This window comes from Camelus bactrianus, chromosome 11, assembly GCF_048773025.1.
Source record: "Camelus bactrianus isolate YW-2024 breed Bactrian camel chromosome 11, ASM4877302v1, whole genome shotgun sequence".
Taxonomy (NCBI): Eukaryota; Metazoa; Chordata; class Mammalia; order Artiodactyla; family Camelidae; genus Camelus; species Camelus bactrianus.
In genome coordinates, this window is record NC_133549.1 from 84,816,232 (window position 1) to 84,828,042 (window position 11,811).

Here is an 11,811-nt window from a genome sequence, read left to right on the forward strand (position 1 = left end):
GTGTAGTCTGCAAGTGAAAACATCCTTCTCCCTCCCCAGCTGGACTGCTTCAGCACCCTCAACCCAGTTTCCTCCTGGGACAGTCTCTCTGCCAGGTCCTGTTTCTTTGTCCAGGGAGCCAGATGACAGAACTCAAGGGAAGAGGTGAATGCTGAGGATCAAGAAGGTAGGAGTCCCCAAAGACAGGAGCAGGATGAGTCTTTCATTTGTTTTTATTTGGTTTTTCTGGCTTGGTTTGGAGAGTGGCAGCTGTTGGACTATAAAACCAAGAAGGGACTGCTGAAAGCTGATGGGGCTGGGGAAAGGAAGGGGTGGAAAATTCCAGCAAGGAGACTGGGGTCTGAGGCAGAGGGAAAGAGCAGAGAGGCTTAGCAGGTCACCACAGGGTCTGCCATGGGGCCTGGAACATGAACAGCAGTAGGAGCCAGGTCTGTGGAGTCACAAAGCCTGTGTCAGGCCCAGGTGAGCAGCAGCTTGCAGAGGTTGGTATGGAAACTGTGTCTGAGGAGGAGCAGACATGGCATCAGGGAGAGATGTGAGCTTCTGGATCTCATTGATCCAATCAATGAAGTAGGAGACACTGGTGAAGTCACTGGGGTAGATGGTATACTTGCAGTCCAAGCCCCAGCTGGCCAGCCCCACCAGAACCCAGGCATTGGTGAGGTCACAGACAAGAGGCCCCCCCAGAATCACCCTAGGAGAGAGAAGGAAGTTAGTGTGTGTAGCTTACCCAATTCTGAGAAGACCATGTAGCAAGGCCAGGCTCATGAGCGTCTGCCATCAGGCTCACTGAAGTGGGCCTCTTTGAACATCCAACCGTCAGTCTCCCTCTGTGATCAAAGTCATTCAGGCAGGCACTGGAGTCATGCTTGAGGAAGCTCCTGAGTGACCCTCAGGACAGTCATGGATCTAAATCAACAACACCTGGACTCTTGCTCCCAGGGAGGCCTTGGTGGTCCAGCAAAAGTCTGAGAAGGGACAGCTGCCCCAACAGGCCCAAGAGGACTGCTCTGAGCGGAGCCTGGTTAGGTAAGGCCACTACAGACCCCAGTTCTTGCAAAACCCTGAGCTGCAGCAGAATATCCCCACTTGGGTCCTCTCCCTTTTTCATTCATTCATTTAGGCCTTTGGTTTTCTCTCAAATTCTTGGTTGAGCATCCTCAGAAAATACTCATACCCAGGCCTGGCAGAAGCAGCCAGCTTTGCTTGGGGAGCAGGATGGGATCCCCAGAAAGCTGTTGGGAATTACTGGAGTCCTGAAATACTGTCAGGGAAGGACCATCTGGTTGAAAATCCTCTCACTTCATCAGGAAAATGGAGCATCTCATCCTTGGATGTAGGGGTAGTGGAGCAGGGGCCACAGTCATGCTTGCTGCTCTTCCACTCATCTGTCCAACATGCACATCAAGTATCCAGGGCAGCCTCCACCCTCGTGTATAGGGGTGAAATAACAAGGCTCCTCCTGTATGGTGCTTTTGTCAATAAGCCAGCTAGCCTGCCATTGTTAGATGTGGTGTGTGGAAATTAGCCATGAAAGGGACAGGACAAGAAGGTTGGAGGAAGAAGGATTTCCTGAGCTCAGAGTCTAAACAGGAAAAAGCCTAACTTTCTGATGCAGGAGCAGAGGGAGCAGTTAAGTGCAGATGAGGAGAAGAGGGATGAGCCAGATGGAAGATGCTGGGAGGGCCTGTAGGGCTGGGAAGGTGAATGGCTCTAGTCTGATTGATTCCTTTGATGTTCTCAGTGAAATAAGGAGCAAAAGCTCTAGCTGAGAGGGAGTGGTGGGGGGAAGTGGTGGCTTGAAGGAGAGAGAAGGTTACATGGTGTGGCCAGCCAAAACTAACCCTCCAAGATGCCCATCCTCAACTCTGGAACCTGTGGTTCTGTCCCCTTACATGGCAAAAGAGACTCTGCAGATGTGGTGGAGTTGAGAATCTTGAAGTAGGGAGCTTATCTTGGGTTATCTGGGTGGGCCCAAGGTAATCACAAGGTTCCTCACGAGGAAAGAGGGAGTTGAGAGGCCAGGGACAGATGAGGAGATGTAAGGACAGAAGCAGAGGTTGGAGTGATGTGCTTTGAGGACGGAGGAAGGGGCTATGAGCCAAGGAAAGTGAGCAGCCTCTAAAAAGCCAGAAGAAAAAAGAAAACATTCTTCTCCAGAAAGAACGTGCTTGGCCAGCAACTTGATTTTAGACTTTTGACCACCAGAAACCTAAAGTGATTAATTTCTCTCATTTTCGCAACCCACTTTGAGGGGATTGGTCTCAGCAGCCCCAAGAAAGTCATACATTAGGCTTTTTGGAAATAGGGAATATCCCATCATCCTCTCCACTCCTCCCCTCTGTGGTCCCTGCCTGGAGTACCCCTGGCCCTCCCCACGGTGTACTCACTCATAGTTTCTCAAGGCCAGGGGAAGACCTGGTCCTTGTCCACTCCAGGCCTCAAGGATTCACACAGATGAGCCATGTGGTTGCTGATATTATGATAAATGGAGATGGGAAGGGCTCCAACAGCCTCCTGGCCCACAGAGAGCTCTCAGAAGGCAGAGGGAACCCAACACGAATATATCCCATGCAAAGTGAGCTGTGGTTTGCACTACTGTAGAGAAAGAGAAAACTGTGTGTATGTGTGCATAAACATGTGTGCATGTGTGTCTTGAGTCAGTCCAGGCCAGTGAATTCCACCTTAAGTGAGAGAATTGTCTAAGACAGGCCCAACACAGGTACAATTAAGATAGAGGAGAGCAGACCAGGCCAGGACAAAGAAAGCCAACACTTGTTAAGTGCCTACTGAGTGCCAGGCACAGTATTCAAATTTTTATAGGAACCTTATTAAGTGGAGGCTGTTAGTGACCCCATTTCATGGGTGACGAAACTGAGCTAAGGCCACAATCCCAGTAAACAACACATTAATTACTGGACCCAGGTCTGTCTTGCACCACTGTTTGAGTACTGAGTGTCCCTGTGGCCCTTCTCTCCTCAGACCTGTTTCTGGGTGCCCTGTGCAGAAGGAGGGACAATTTAGGGGAGAGAAGAGAGCCCTGGGTTGGAGGATGGGGGCCAGAACAGGTGATGTGGTAGAAGATGAATCTAGATGGAAACTCTCAGATAGACTGGGGTGACGGAAAGGCTAAGGGAGGCAGGAGGGGGCCATCTGCTGGGACTCTGAGGCATCTAGCTCAGTGGTGTCCTCAGGCTGGGGGGATCTAGAGGAGGAGTGAGGTCAAGGGGCACTGTGGATGTCTGGCAGGCAAGCAGACAAGGGCTCCAGCCCTGAGCTCCATTGGCATGACTTCTGCAAGGGGAAGGCAGATGGAGGACAAGGCTGGAAGTGGGGTCTAGGGTGACAGCCAGATGGGGATTCGGGAAGCAGTGGGCTGAGCCCTTTGTTTCATATCTGGGTGCAGCTGACTCTGTGAGAAGGACAGTCCAGTCCTGACAGTCAGAAAGTCCATACCCATTGGTTAGGGCCTGGGAACCAGGAAACCTGGGTCCACCTCCCACCAACAGGGCAGGTGGCCAAGCTTCCTCCCTCAGGCTCAGCAGCTCACTGGGCCATCATAAAAGCTGCTGTCAGCAAGGATCTCCCATAGGCCAGGTGCATCTCATCCCTCCTGTGTGTGTTTCCTGAAGTGACACAGCTTATCAACACAAACTGAGTGGCACTACAAACAACAGAAATGTATCCTGTCACAGTGCTGGAAGCCAGAAGCCAGACATCGAGTGTCTCTGTGTCTATCCCCCTTCTTATAAGAACACAAGTCATTGGATTTAGGACCCACAGTATTTTCAGAATGGTGCCATCTTGGGATTCTTATCTAGTCACATCTGCAAAGACTCTATTTCCAATTAAGGTCATATTCTGAGATTGCAAGTGGATACAGATTTAGGGGACACTATTCAAACCACTATACCATTCTTTCAACAATGCCATGAAGGAGACCTCAGAATCCCACAATGTGAATAAGGACACAGGCTCAGGAGGTGAAAAGCCCACCAGAAGTTGCAGGGCAGGGACACATTGCAGGGCAGTGTCTCTAACTCTGGAGCCTAACACTCTCCCCTCCACTCCACAGTGCCATCTGTGAAAAAGATAAGATGTCAGCTTGGGAGGCTGGGCCCAAGGGGGATGCAGTGGGTTTGGACTCTGAGCACAGAGTCCCAGCTTGCTCTGCCTTAGTTTAGGGTGTCACTTTCCCTCTCCAGGCCTGTCTGCCCACCTATAACATGGGGCATGACCTTCACAATCCATATATTCAACAGTGGACTCATATCTCGAATATGGAAAATCATACAAATAGACCAAGAGCCCCTAAAGGAAAAGACAGACAACCCAAGAGAAAAATGAGAGGGGAAAGAACTCGAAGGGAAACTTTATAGAAGAAGACATCCAATGACAATAAATATATGAGAATATATTTAATTTGTTATAGGGAAAATGAAGATAAAACCACATTAAGATCAAAATGAGAAAAGATAGAAAGTGCTAAGTTTTGAGGAGGACAAAAACTCTCACCCACTGCTAGAATGAGTGGCACTGTGGTAACCACTTCGAGAGGTTTGGTAATATCTGCCAGAGCTGAATATACACATACCTTTTAATCCAACAGTTCTCCTCATGGGCTTCTATGAAATGCAACATGAAATATTTGGAAGTGAAATGAAATAGAAAGCTTGCAAACTACTAGTATACCCATCAAAAGCAGAACTGACCATAGAACTCAGTGCCTACAACAGACTCCTGTAAGGCAATGAGAATGAACAAACTATAACCACAGGCAACAGGAGGGAAGAATCTCACACATATAATGTGAAGCCATGAAAGACTGACAACCGGAAATAAATTATACTTACCGAAAATTCATAATCTAAGGTGTTGGAAGTGAAGATGGTGGTTTCCCTTGAGTGCTGGTGACAGGAAAGGGACATGAATGGGGCCTTAGGGTTTTGCTCACATGTTGCATCACTGTGTGAGAATTCATCCACTACACACCTATGAAAACAGTATGAATATACTCTTTTGCAAGTATATTTCAATCAAAAATTTAAAACATGCCTCAAAAATAGATGCTGTCTGAGGGTCCTGCCAGTATATGCTCTTAGGTGCAAAGGGCTTAGGAAGGGGTAGCCTGGGGGACACTGCCAAGGGATGGAATCCAGGGAAGACACATAGAGGGAGGAAACAGGATGTCCTGGGGGCTCTCCAGAAGGAGAGTTGAGGCAACACAGCCCCCCACCCTCCACCCTCAGCAAAACAGGGAGGACCTGAGAACAGGCAAGGGAAGAACAGAAATGGTCTCACACAATTGGCAGATGGCCTTTCCTGTCAAGAAGTCCCCAGCACACAGCATCTCCTCATGCACAGAGTAGTTCTTGCCTTTGCCAACTCTTTGTTCATATAACATATTACAGACATTGTTCTCATTGAAGCCCACCTTTCCCTCCTGGAGATGGAAGAGTTCGAGCAGAGGCACCATGAGGATGAGGAGGTAAGAGAAGTGCACTGCAGCTTAGCTACAGGCCACTCCCCACTCCCCACTATTCTTTACTGCTCACCACTCACCCCTGAGCGTGGGGTTTTCTCAGCACAGCTGAGCTCTCAGCACTGTTTCAGTCTTCTACCTCTGCCTAAGAAGCCCTCTCCCGTTTCTCGAACTTTTCCAAACTCATCCAATTCCCTCTACCTCTCTCATAGCAACAGACCACAACTCTTTTCTTCCACAAATCCCACCAACACACACCCTTCACTGGTGCTTAGCAACCATTCACCAGCCTACTTACCCTTTCACAAACCGTCCTATCCTTTCTCCATTTGTCTATCACTAAACTTTCCTTCCACCCACCAATCCCTCCATCTATCTACCTAGCTTTCCTTTTGTCCTATTCATCCACTCACCCTTCCATCCATTTGACCATCCACCCATCTTTTGACCCATCTCTCCATTCTCCCCTCCATCTACTGATATGTCCACTCACTGCATCTCTCTACCCACTATCCTTTCACCTACCCACCCACCCATCTTCCCTTATCCTCACTCATCTTCCCACCTACCCCTCCCCAATCCATCCTCTCATCCAATCACTCACTTATTAATCTGTCCTCATGTTAAGTATTTTTTAGACACTAGTGACACAGGAGAACATTTTCGGTTCACGGAGATCTGGTAAGTGAAGTGAATAAGTAGCATTATTTTAGATCTAATAAATGGTGTAAAGGGAATAGGGAGATGTGGTATGAGGGGTTGCCTATTTTAGCTCATGTGAGCCAGTAAAACTCCTCAGAAGAGGAGCTGAATTGTTCGTGTAGAGAAATGAGTCATACCAAGATGAGCAAGCAGAGCAAGAGAGGCTAGGCTGACAGCCACGGTGAAGGCCCCGAGGTGGGGGTGGCTGCAGCATATTCAAAGCAGGAAGGAGACCTGGTGGCTGGGATGGCATGAGCGAGGGATGCAGTAGGAGATATGCAGGGAGGATTGGGGGCCAATGTTATTCAGAGCAAAGGTACGGAGTCTGGACTTCTTTTGAAGCATAAATGAGAAGGCACTGAGGGTAGTAAGCAGAGAACTGGAATGTCTCCTGCTCTAAAGGAAACACTCAGCTGTGTGGAGACTAAAGCAGAGCACACAGGGTGGAGCTAGGAGACCAGTCTGGAGGTGCAGGCAAGAAATGATGGTCTATGGGACCAAAGTGCAGCAGTAGAGCACCTACCACGTGCCAGGTACAGGGCACAGACTGGAATATTAAAACCAGAAAGACAAGGTCCCTGTTCTCAAAGAGGAAGCAGTCTCTCTGTGTGTATTTGTGGGTGTGGGTGTGGTGTGTTGTGTTTCTGTGAGTATTTCTGTGGGTGTGTGAGTATGTATGGTATGGGAACACTGGGGACATGGTTCTTCTATGACAGGGAGAGTTACTGACGCACTAGCAGGCACATCCTACCCAGTGAAGATAGGGTCCATCCAAAATGCCCGTAGACCTCTGCTGAGAAACACTGTACCGAGTAATTACAAATATATTTGCTTTTTCCACCTAATTACGCACCATAAGCATTTCCCCAAACCATAAGCAGTCCTCTCTTTAATAAAGACTCTTGCTCATAAGTCTTTGCCTATATTTCTCCTTTTTCAATCTTAAAACACTCAAAATTTTTCCTGCATTATTCAATTTACCTAATAAGCCTACAAAGTAGATAGTTGACCTGGGTTGGGAGAAGAGCAAAGCAGGCTTCAGGGAGGTCAAACACTCTTAAGTCATAATAATTCTAACTTGATCCTGCAGGCTCAGAGATCAGAGGTCATAAATGTGTTTTCTCTCCACTTTTCCCAAGAGCCTCCTATAGCAATGGGAAATCAGTGTGTCGGTGGCCTGGAATGAACCAGTCCCCAATCATGACTTCTGAGTTGAATCAAGTCAACTCACATCCATGGTTGATTAAAACCTTAGAGTCAATACTCAGAAGGACTCCAAGAACCCAATTCTTGATTCCAAAAGTCAAAGATTCCCAGAATTTCAGAGATCTGGACTTAGGGAACACTGAATCTTTAGAATCACACACTTTCACAACTAGGACATCAGTCCAGTCCTTTTGATATGAGGCACGGCAAGCCAAGGTCCAGTGGCCACTTTGCCTGGGGACTCCTCTGTCCTCCTCCCTTTCTCCTCCTCCCTGCCTCATCTGCCCCCCAGCCTCTCCTATGCCCCCTTACTTTCCTCATTGAACACCCCCCAGCCAGATATCGCAGGATGTGTTACTGGGTAGCTGCATGTCAGGAGCTGGGAGGCAGGCGGGGATGACATAGGAGGTGAAGTTCACGGGAAAGAGCAGCTTCAGCACGGCTATGTCATTCCCAAAGGTTTAAATTTATCAAAGTCTGGGTACATGATAATCCAACTCATGCATATATTCTGGGTGTGCCTGGTGTGCTGGTACAGCTGGGGTGTTTCCAAACAAAACTCGGTAGTTCTTCAGGATGTGAGATTTTTCTGGAGGAGGAAGGGTGTATTTTCACCATCATATCTGAGTGTGGGCTAGCTCTCTTTGCATCCTCATCTAACTGCCCACAGCCCTCTGGGCCCCTCTGCCCCCCATGATGCCAGGCAGCTTTTGTCTCCCCATTTCTAATGATAAGGAGCCCTTCTTTCTTGAGGATAATTGATATTCTACTTACAACCGCAGCATATGGCTTCTCCATCACACACTAGAATTGGAGAAGCATTGAATCTTAGGGCTGGATGGTGGAATAGGGGGGGTCATCAAATGAAGGCCTTTTGATTGTACACAGAAGGAGTTCTGGTTCAATTCCAGCTCTAACATCACCCTTCTGAAGGCTCCCTACATCCCCCCTTCTGGCCCCACACTTTTCCCGACCCCTCCTTTCTTTAAACATCTTCCTGTCCAAGGGCTGCATCTCCACTCGTTATAAACACTTAGAACAGATTTGTTAAATAAGCAAATGAGCACAGGAAATGGGACCTTGCCTTGTTCCCTGAATACAAGTGGTGAAACTTCCCACCTCCCTGAGCTTGCATGCATGGCTCATCTGCCCGGACACCCTCCCCCTTGCTCCCCTCCAGCAAGCCCCTCCCTCTCCACAACCACTGGAGCACAGAGCTTCTCCTGACCTCTCCCACCACCATGTGGTCTGCCCTTCTCACGCATGTTGGGCTTTCTCTTCTGACAGGATGGAGTCATGGTGAGGTGGGGGCTTGCCACCCTTAATGCCACAGAGAAGCATGCATGGAGTGTGGCACAGAGTAGGTACTGGCAGGACTTTGCATTCTCAAAGCTCCAGCTCCTGGACCTGGGCTGTGATGCCCCTGCTCCCTGGAGAGCCCTCTTCATCTGTTCAGAAGCTGGGCACTGATACAGGCCCAGGACGAACAGTGAGTTAGACACCTGAGCAGCTGTGTCACTCTCCCAGGGAAACCCATCTCCCATTTATGCAACCTGGCAGCAGGGTTCACCCCATTCACACCAGTGACCACAGCTCTTTCTGGGAATTCAGTTTTGTACAAGTAAGAAGAAGAATGGACCAGCTGCTGGCCATACACACAGTTCCAATTCCTTGCCTAGAGTCTGACACCCAGGAATGTGGGGACACTGAGAAGAAGCTGTGGTCTGAGGTTGGTCCACACCTCATGGTAGCCAAGACCAACACTATCAGTCTCCTGGGGTGCATCTGTGTTGGGGGACAGGTACAAGGGCTGAAGGCAGAGCATGAGGAGGATCAGACAGGTGAGTGTGGAGGATAGTGCAGGTGGAGGGTACACAGGTCAAAGTCAGGGATGACATGCATTTGAAAGCCACAGACTGCCCCAGAGAAAAGCCCAGAAGACTGTTGTGGGATGCCCATCACCACTGTTCTCCCCTTCCCCTGCAAACCCCTCCCCTGCCAGCACCTCTGCTGGCACCCTAGGAGGGAGGACTCACTTGAGAAAGCAGAGGGCAGCAGAAACCAGCCAGTGGGAGTTGATGAGGGTGGCTCCACAGACATGCGAGCCTTGGCATAGCAGGCTGGCTTGCCATGGCCACTGGCCCGCCACCACTTCCAGGCCACCATAGATCTTCCCTATCACCTTGGGTTTCCCTCACACTATGGAGATGCCCCTGCCTCCTATGACACTGGTAGTACCTCAGATGCCACTACCAGGGAGGGCCTGTCCACTTCATAGGTAGGAAACCAAGGCCAAGCATCCAGAGGCCTAGCCAAAATGACAAGGTGCCACTAAGAACTGGACAGCAGAGGACAACTGAGCAAGGCCTTTGGGGATGAGGGCTCAGTGGTCTGGTGGGCGAGGCAGGGGGACCAAGGGCAGCCACAGCAGCTGACACAGCAGCATCTCCATGGTGACGGATATCCCTGCATGAGCCTGTGAAGGGCTGGGCCATCACAGCCATTACTTCCCTCACTTAGCACACCTCAGTGCCTACTCTGCAGATCCAAGAACTGCAGGCCTCAGAGGCTGCCAATATTACTTGCTCAAGGTCATGGTTGCTAAATGCTTGTGCCCCCTCCACTTCATCCCAGTATCTCAGGGAAATAGGTTCACAGGCAGAAGTGTGTGGTGCTGTGTGACCTCAGGAAAGTCACTCCCCCTCTCTGACTCAGGACCCTCCATTTCTAAAAGAGGGAGTGGGCTAATGAAGACAGCCCTGGTTCTAGGACTCACACTTGGGAGGGCAGGAGTGTGCCCAGGCCCCCTGAGAGTGGGCATTCCGGTCTAGGGCTTGTGCTCCCAGGGCCTCAGGGAGGGAATTGAGACCCCTGGGCCCCAGACTAAGGGCCACTTATTTAGCAGTCCTGGTGCTTTCCTCCAGCCAGCCTCCCAGCCTCAGGACCAGACCCTGCTACCTGACCCGTTGCACAGCCCCACAAAGGTCCTGGGGCAGTTCCCTCCCAGAGGCCCCACGGGGGGGGCCTGTGACCCAACCTGTGTTGAGGTGATGTCTGGGCTGCCTGTTTGGAGGGAAGGGCAGAGAGAAGATGAGATACAGTGACTCAGGTCACCCAGGCCCTGGTCACAGCGCATCCCACTGAGGCCCTCTTGTGTAACCCGTCTCAACCCCGCCCTGAGGCCCCAGTTGCACCTGAGGCTCCAGGAGCCAACCACTGCCCATCAGGTGTCAGAGCACCACTCTCCACTGGCCTCTTCGCACCTGGAGCCTGACCAAGGGTGGCCAAGTCCTGTTGGAGGACCCCCACAGCTCCAGGGTGGCTGGGGGAAGCAGCAGCGTCCAGAGGAGGGCCACAGGCTGGCCTTGGACTTCAGAGATCCACACCTCCATGCCCATTATCAAGGTTGCTGACCCCTGCCTGACCCCGCCCTGACCCTGGTCTTAACCAGCCTTGAGTCTTAACCTAAGCCTGGGCCCTGGCCCTTCCCTGACCCTGCACAAGCCCAGCCCTGCTCCCATTCTGGCCTTATTAACTGTTTAAACAGCTCTGTTGAGGTGTGATTTATATACCATGAAATTCACTTATTACAAGGGACAATTCAATGATTTTCAGTACATTTTTATTTCCTTATGTTTATTTAGATAAATTTTGTATTTTAGAATAGCTTTAGATTTATGAAAAAGTTGCAAAGACAATGCAAAGAGTTCCCATATCCCTCTCACCCACTTTCCCCTAATATTAAAATCTCATATTTGTATGGCCCATTTGTCACAACTGGTGAGCCAATAGTGACACATTAGTATCAACTAAAGTCCATTCTTCATCTCTTTTTCATTTTTTAAAGTTTAAAGTGTACATTGACGGTGAAATCAAAAGCTTCACAGATGAACAAGAGCTAAAACATTTCAGCACCACCAAACCAGCTTTACAACAAATATTAAATAAGGAACTTCTCTAGTCATCAAATCATAAGAAAAGAGAACAAAAAGATGAAAGATTAAAAAAAAAAAAAAAGACCTAGAACATATTGCTTTGGCTGTTCAGGGATTTTGTGGTTCCTGAAAAAATCTGGAATTATTTTTTCTAGTTCTGTGAGGAATGTTGTGAGTATTTTGATGGGGGTTGCATAGGATTTGTGGATTGATTTGGGTAGTGTGGCCATTTTGAGACTGTTGATTCTTCCAATCCAAAGCACAAGAAATCTTTCCATTTCCTTGCGTCATTTTGGTTTTCAGAGTATAGGTAACCCCCTTGGTTAAGTTTATTTCTAGGTATTTTGTTGTTTTCAGTGTACTGGAAATGTTTATGCTGGTTATAATTCTGGTTTTTGAAATTTAAAAAAAGTGAATGAAGGGCCACAAATGGCAAAATATCCTTCTTTCTTATGGGTGAGTTTTATTCCATTACGTATGTATATA

At 49.0% G+C, this 11,811-nt stretch overlaps 1 pseudogene; it reads right to left on the reverse strand.

Annotated features, from left to right (window-relative positions):
* Nucleotides 1–376: 376 nt before the first annotated feature.
* LOC141579003 (putative serine protease 47) lies at nt 377–10,782 on the reverse strand (annotated as a pseudogene).
* Nucleotides 10,783–11,811: the final 1,029 nt, after the last annotated feature.